This window comes from Antennarius striatus, chromosome 6 (assembly GCF_040054535.1).
Source record: "Antennarius striatus isolate MH-2024 chromosome 6, ASM4005453v1, whole genome shotgun sequence".
Classification (NCBI taxonomy): domain Eukaryota; kingdom Metazoa; phylum Chordata; class Actinopteri; order Lophiiformes; family Antennariidae; genus Antennarius; species Antennarius striatus.
In genome coordinates this window covers 3,165,345-3,173,082 of record NC_090781.1, presented here as the reverse complement: position 1 = coordinate 3,173,082, position 7,738 = coordinate 3,165,345, and the positions used below count along the sequence as shown (strand labels likewise).

The window sequence follows — 7,738 nt, the reverse complement described above, 5'->3', positions numbered from 1 at the left end:
CACGCTCTACACACAGTGTTGTTAGTGGCATGCATGTACATACTGTATGTGGACTGGGCTACTGCTGCCCCAAAAAATGGGGGATGGGGGGGGGTTGTGCTGTTTAGTGCAGTTATACACGGAGCTTTGGAAAGGTAAGTGTTGATCCACCCCTGTGTTTGTGTCTGTTACCTGTTGGAGCGGTTCCCCTGGTAGGTTTCAGCAGCGTTCCCCCTTTGGGGTTTGTCAGGGGGGGGGGTTGTGGCGTTGGGGTACAGTGGTTAGAGCTCCTCTTCCCCTTTTCCCTGAATTCGCTCGGGAGAACACTCATGGTTTTGGGGAGGTTGCCAGTTTATCTCATCGCTTCTCTCGGGCCAGCGGGCTGCAGTGCATAAATACCCGCCACTACGCCTCATGAAGACTAGGGGGGAGTTATGTAGGTAGATTCCTGATTAGGCAGTCAGATAGCAGGGGGACCTGCTCCGGCTGGAGGCTGCATGTGCCTGTTCATCACATTGGTGGGTCTAACACTTTGATGTTCTTGTTATCCAGAGTGGTTGTAAGGATTTGAAGATGATGGGAGATGTACAAAAAGTATTTGAAGTTCTATCTGAAGAATGTTTGTATGAATGTACAAGGGATCATATGGTTAAAATTGCCGATTCTTATGAAGTTAATGTTGGTGATGAGACAATAATGTAAAGGGGAATTTAACAGGTGTTAGCAGCTAGGATTAAAAAAAGTGATAGGGATGGTAGTTGGGGAGACACAGGCCTATAGCATACCGGGTAGGGACATATCAGACACAATCACGGCATTAGGGACACAATTGAGCACATGAAGACAGACAGAGGAGGGATAGTTATTAGTTTAGATCTCAACAAGGCCTTTGATAGAGTAGATCACCTCTACCTGTACACGGTGTTAGAAAGAGTAGGATTTGGGCATAGGTTAATAGGTTGGGTCAGGACAATGTATAGTAGGGCAGTTAGTTGTGTGAAGGTTAATGGGATTGTCAGCAACACTTTTAGAATAGAAAGATCAGTCAGGCAAGGGTGTCCGATGTCGGCTCTGCTGTACTCACTGTCAGCAGAGCCGCTGGCAGAACTTATAAAACACAACGATAGGATTACAGGGATAGACACACCAGGAGGGAAAGTTAGTTTATTATATCAATATGCAGATGACAACAGTTACAGTTAGAGATAGAGCCAGTGTAGGGGAAGTGATAGGGACGGTAGGGCTGTACGGTAGGGCGTCAGGGGCAAAATTAAACGTAAAAAAATCAGATCATGTACGTAGGGTAAGACAGGTTAGAAAGAGGAGAGCCAGGGCTGAGAAAGAAGATTATATCAAGATATTAGGGATAAATGTAGGGATAGAAGATAAAGAAGGCAGGGACAGACAGTATGAAGGGATAGTTAATAGTATAGGGAAAACACTGAGGTTTTGGAAGAATAGGGGATTAAAGATTAGAGAGAAAGTTTTAGTTGTTAATCAGTTAGTGATGAGTAGGTTAGTGCATATAATGAATAGTTTAGAAATGCCAAAGAGAGTAGGGAAAGAGATAAGTTGATAGGTGAGTTTATATGGGAGGGAAAGGGAGTTAGAATAGCGAGGGAGGTTTTAGAAAACAAATATGAAGACGGGGGGTTAAAATATAGATAAGAAAAAAATCACCAAGAATAAAAACAATGGTTAGATTTTTAAAAAACAAAGATGATCAAATATGGAAAGTATTTTTGAGAGAAGCCATAAACCGGAGCGGGGGGTGTGGAGAGAGTGGAGTGTACATGATGTTGATGAAAGGGATGTTGAATGGTGTGTCTGAGTTTTATAAGGAAGTGTTGGAAGCGTGGGGAGAGTTTGTGAAAGGAGTGCATTATGAGTGTAAGAATGTGAAGCAAGTGTGGGAGCAGCCCGTGTTTTTAAACCCAAAAATCACGCACGAAGGGAAAACTTTATATAACAGGGTGGTGTGGAGAGCAGGGATTAGGAAGGTGAAGGATTTAGTATATCAAGTGATTCCGGGGTTCATGAGGGCACAGGTGATAGTAGACGAGGTCAGAGAGAACTGGGACGAGATAGGAATAGGGACTGCACAAGGGTTATTAGAAAAGATAAAGGGAGGGATGCCTGGAGAATGGATGAGGATGATAGAGAGAGAGAATGCACAAGAGGATGAAGGAGAGATTGAGTTGTATGTGGGAGAGGGTGAAAGGAAAGTGAATGTGAAGAGTGTGAAGACGAGAGTGTTTTATAGATGTTTGAGGATGAATGAAGTGAGGAGGCCGGCTGCAGAGAAAGTTTGGGAACGAGTGATGAATGGAATGAATGTAAAGGATGTGTGGAAAAACCTGAGAGTGAAGTGGAACACGAATGAATGCGAACATTTTGACTACATGCTAAGACAACAGAATTTTCAATAACCTGGTAATCAGCATATTTGATGTGAATGTGAGAAGAGAGTGTGATGTGTGTGAAACAGAAGTGGAGACATGTATGCATGAGTTTTATGAATGCACCAAAATACAACAATATTTCAAAAACATTAAAGCTTTTATCAATAGATGTTGGGAAGGGGCAATAGCAGATAAGAATGAATGGAAAAGGTTGTGGCTGTTTGGAGTGAATGGGAGGATGAAAGGTGTGAATGTCAATTTACTTAATTATGTCCTCAGCCACGCCAGGTTCGCTGTCAGAGTCAGGAGGAACCTGGCCCATTATGAGAAGAGAAAGGAGGAGGTCTGGCAGATATTCCAGACTCTGACAAAACGAGATATACACATGGTGAAACTACACATTAATAAAGATGATTTTGAGGTTGATTTTACTGAGTGGAGCACATTTATAAAATATGACAATGAAGAAAACAATTTTGGATTTCGGATAAATAATTATGTTAAAATGTCAGTCTTTTTGCGCTCGTATTTGGAACATTTTGAGTTATGTTTTGAATTTTTGTGTGAAAAATGAATGCTTATTGAAAATTGTATATAAAATGTTTAAGTTTAAGTTCTTTATGTTTTAAATAACAAATTTAAATATTGTGCACTGTTAACTTCTATTTTTTGATCATAAAAGAGACAAAAAAGAAAACACGCCCGATCTCGTCCGATCTCGGAAGCTAAGCAGAGTCGGGCCTGGTTAGTACCTGGATGGGAGACCGCCTGGGAATACCAGGTGCCGTAAGCTTTTTGTCTTTTCCCCCAGGCAGAGGGCGTTTGGAAGGAAACACAGATTAATCAACTTGTTTGATGCCCTAAATTCATTTTGAATAAAAGTTTCATTTAATGAATTGATTGAATGATTAAATTGAATTCATCCCACACTAAAATAGCTTGTTGTATAAATGAAGCATGAGTAACCAGTGACTCTTGATATGATTCTAACCAACCCATCCACCTACCCAGCCACCTTTATACAGGGTTTTTTGACCAGCACTGCTGCTTAAGGCCATACCACTCTGAACACGCCCACTTAGTGTGTTTCCGGGTTTGGTTCACGCCTGAGTGTATGACTGTAGAAGCGGGAGAAAAGTCGAATACTGTGATTTATAACAGAAAACGAAAACCGACTACGGAGTTTGCCGTTTCCCCCAGCAGCGAATGCTGCCAGGGGGATTGGTTTGTGTCGGTGAAGATACGTTGGATGGACGACATGGATCGGGTGGCGGAAGTGACCATGAGCGGAATCATGGAAAGGAGTTGAGAGCATGGAGGGACTCACGTCCGTCTGAGGTACGCGGAGAGGGGAGAGAGGATGGGACGAAGGTCGGAGAGAGTGGGGTACGCGACAGAGGACGGATGTCGACAAAGGACAGAGAAGCGGGAGCGACAGAGACCCTCAGGCAGGGAGGACGCCGTGGAAAGATGGTGGAGAAACCGGCGGGGGACGGAGCTGCCCGTGCATCAGTTAAGGACAAAAACGAGAATTTTGCATCAAAGGACTTGGTGGTTAATGTGGAAATTGAACCTAAGGACAAGACAGCAATGATGGCCTTACTGAAAGCGGAGGAGCTCACCTGTGGCAGTGTTGGGCTGCCGGGCGAAGACGGAAGGGAGATGGGAGCTTACTATGAGCAACGTAAAGGGCAAAGAGACTCTTGGAAGGTTTCAAAATTGGAAACTCAAGAGTGGTGGCTACGGAGCTGGTTAAGGACTCAAGAGTGGTGCCTTTTCTAAACTTGCCACTTTATATTACTGGCCGACAAATTCAGGACTGTTTCAGTGGGGAGTGGAGCCGGCTTCGGACATTAGACGACGAAAATGGGCAGGAACAGAGATTTTTGATGGAACTAGATTTCTAAAAGTGAAATTTCCTGACGCAATCTCGTCCCTGCCCTATAGCACCAAATTTGACACTCTGGAGGGATCGGAATATTTTCGAGTACTGAATGACCAGCAAGTAAAAGTGTGTCGGTTATGTCTGCAACCTGGGCATATCTTACGTAAATGTCCAGAGTTTTATTGCTATCGATGCAAGAAGCAGGGACACTATGCCCGTGAGTGTGGAGAGACGACGGCGAAAGCCACAGAGGAGCGAGTGAGGGCGGAGGAGAAGGAGGACGAGGTGGAGGTGGAAGATAGTGGGAAAGAAGATTCTTCCAGTGACATGGAGACGGACGAGGAGGAGAGGAGGGAGTCAGAGGAGGAGATAAATGCTATTGACGGAGAGAAAGACAGCAGTGATGGGGTGACAGAGGAGACCACTGCCGTGGAGACTCCGACGCTGAAGGACAGGAGTGAGGTGGTGGAGCAGAAAAAGGACGTAGAACTGGAGGACAGCGTGAATCGAAGGGGACGCAGTCGCTGTGTCCTCCACAACATCGGCGGCTGTGGAGACTCGGAACAGGACGGACGACTCGACATGGTGACGGGGGTAAGAGCAGGTGATACTGCAAACGGGGAGGGAAAGATATGACTGAGGAGGACGGGGAGGCTTTGACTCAAGAGAAGGACTAGAGGAAGGAGAAACAAGGAAAAATGAGGGTTGTCCTAATGACAAGGCACTATTTCCTAGCTTGTTCATAAATGACTATATTAGTAGCATCCCTAAATACAAATGGTCTGAGGAACATCGGCAAATTTGAGAAACTCATCAACTTATGCAAAGCAGACATTTGTTTACAAGAAACGCACTGGGATGCAGCATTTGAAACACGAGTGGAAAATTTCTCATGTGGACTAATTTTTTCAAGCCACGGCACAAACAGAGCAAAAGGAGTATATTAATAAATGAAAACAACAGTGACAAAGGCCACCTTGGTGACCGGTGACGGGAGGTGGGTCAAGACTAGATTTACAGCAGAAGGAAGAACTTATGAACTACTGAACATTTATGCTCCAAACGTGGAAAGTGAACGTTCTGCTTTTTTCAAGGACTTGTATCGGCATGGAAATAAAACTGACATTATCATGGGACACTTCAATGTCAAACTATGTATGCTGGACAGAAATGAGACTGGCAAATTCAAAAACTATACCTCAGGGACAATTCTCCGGGATTTTATGTTGCAACAGGACTGGTGTGATTTGTGGAGAAATGAAAACCCACTCACGAGAACTTCAAGACTCCAAACTGTTCAAGGTTCTCTGCGCAGGAGTAGAATCGATTTATGTTTCGTTAAATAGCAGCATATCCTTTGTTTTCATACTGTGCGTTACAACTTTACTTACCTAAGTGATCACGTTTTTTTGCTAGTAAATCTGGGGAATTGAAAAGAGGGAAGGGAGGGGGTTTGTGGCATCTAAATGCTAGGCTATTGGAAAATGAAAATTATGTAAAATGTATAGAGACACTGATAAAGACTGCGATCTCACAACCAATTTTTTTGGCTGTTGTAGAGGGATGGGAGGATTTAAAATTAAGAATCAAAAAGAAAAGTATTCAATTTGCCAAAAGACTGCATTTCAAAGAACATCAAAAAGAAAAACAAAATCTGAAATGCAAGACAGCATTGATGAAGACCGGCTGGGGGCTCTATATGCAGAGTTGAAAAATATTGAAAAAAGAAAATGTGAAGGGGCATTTCTTTGTAGTAGAGCACAATATGCAATTGAGGGAGAAAAGAGTACAGGATTTTTTTTAAACCTTGAAAAACGTAAACAAGAACAGTGTTATATTGATAGGTTGGAAGATGGACAAGGGAAAATGACATCAAATTTGGGTGAAATTGTAGAAACAGTGTATGAGTTCTACCAAAATCTTTTTGAATCAAACGGTTCAGGGGAGAGAACTGACTTGTCCAACTATAGACCGATTACACTTTTGAACACGGATTATAAAATATTAATGAAAATTTTTACAAATCGCACGAAACAGGTCATACATACAATAATAGCACCAACACAAGCATATAGTGTGCCAGGTAGAGAAGCATCAGATATAATAAGTATGATAAGGGACACGGTATGCAGATTTATTTTAAGCCATGCCAGATGGGCGATCAGATCCAGGCGGAATTTGGCACATTATGAGGACAAAATAATTTCTGTTGGGCCAATTTTCAAAAGAATAATACAAACTCAAATACAGTACAGGATGATGTGAGGCACTGTAAATTGGCTCCACTCTTCACCAAAGACAAAACCATTTGAATTTGAACTCAATTTTTTGAGTTTGAATTTTTGATTTCTATTGGGTGTTATGATAATGTTGTCCTTTGAGATTGATTTTCTTTGTCTTAACCGACACTATCTAAGTGTAGAGGGCCTATTGGAAGTGTGGATCTTTTCTGAAAGGGAGCTTCTTCAATGATATTACTGATAATTTGTTTTATTTAATTTTCTATTTAAGTTGTACTGATTAACCCTGTTTTCTGATTTATGTATGGTAATATATGTGATATGTTTTGGTAAAGTTGAAGACTTTGTTTTTCTTTCTGGTTGTGAAGTACTTTGTAATCAAAAATATCATTTTTAAACAAATATATTTTCATAATAAAAGACAAAAAAAACCCACGCCCAATCTCGTCCGATCTCGGAAGCTAAGCAGAGTCGGGCCTGGTTAGTACTTGGATGGGAGACCGCCTGGGAATACCAGGTGCCGTAAGCTTTTTCTGTCCCCCCGCCAGCAGAGGGCGTTTGGAAGGAAACACAGATGAGTCAACTTTTATGACCTAAACTCATTTTGAATAAAAGTTTCATTCAATGAATTGATTGAATGATTAAATTGAATTCATCCCACACTAAAATAAATAGCTTGTGGTATAAATGAAGCATCACTACCACTGACTCTTGATAGGATTCTATCCATCTTACCAACCGAGCTACCACCTTTATATAGGGTTTTTTTGACCAGCACTGTTGCTTACGGCCATACCACTCAGAACACGCCCGATCTTGGAAGCTAAGCAGAGTCAGGCGTGGTTAGTACTTGGATGGGAGACCGCCTGGGAATACCAGGTGCCGTAAGCTTACCGTAACCTGTTCAGCCTCATGTTTCATTTTATCAATTGCATATTGGGCATCCAACCTAGTTTTTTCTTGCTCAGCCTGCAATTTAGCCTGTAACAGAATCAATTCTTTACCCTAACCCTAACTTGTCCCCGACATTACCGTGGTTACCGCCGATGCGGCATTTAACGGAGACGCCACCTTTTCTGGCTCTGCAAACCCCTCTCCAAATAACTGGTGTCGCAACATCGCTATTATGGACTCCAATGCTTTATCAGTTGAATCAAGTTCAATTCTATAATAGTCTGCTGTTTTAATTAATTGGTCTTTGGTGCATTGTACCAACAAATCCTCTGATGGAC

The 7,738-nt window shown here is 42.4% G+C and overlaps 1 pseudogene; it reads left to right on the top strand.

Moving 5' to 3' along the window:
- Positions 1-7,288: 7,288 nt before the first annotated feature.
- Positions 7,289-7,397, top strand: LOC137597867 (5S ribosomal RNA; annotated as a pseudogene).
- Positions 7,398-7,738: the final 341 nt, after the last annotated feature.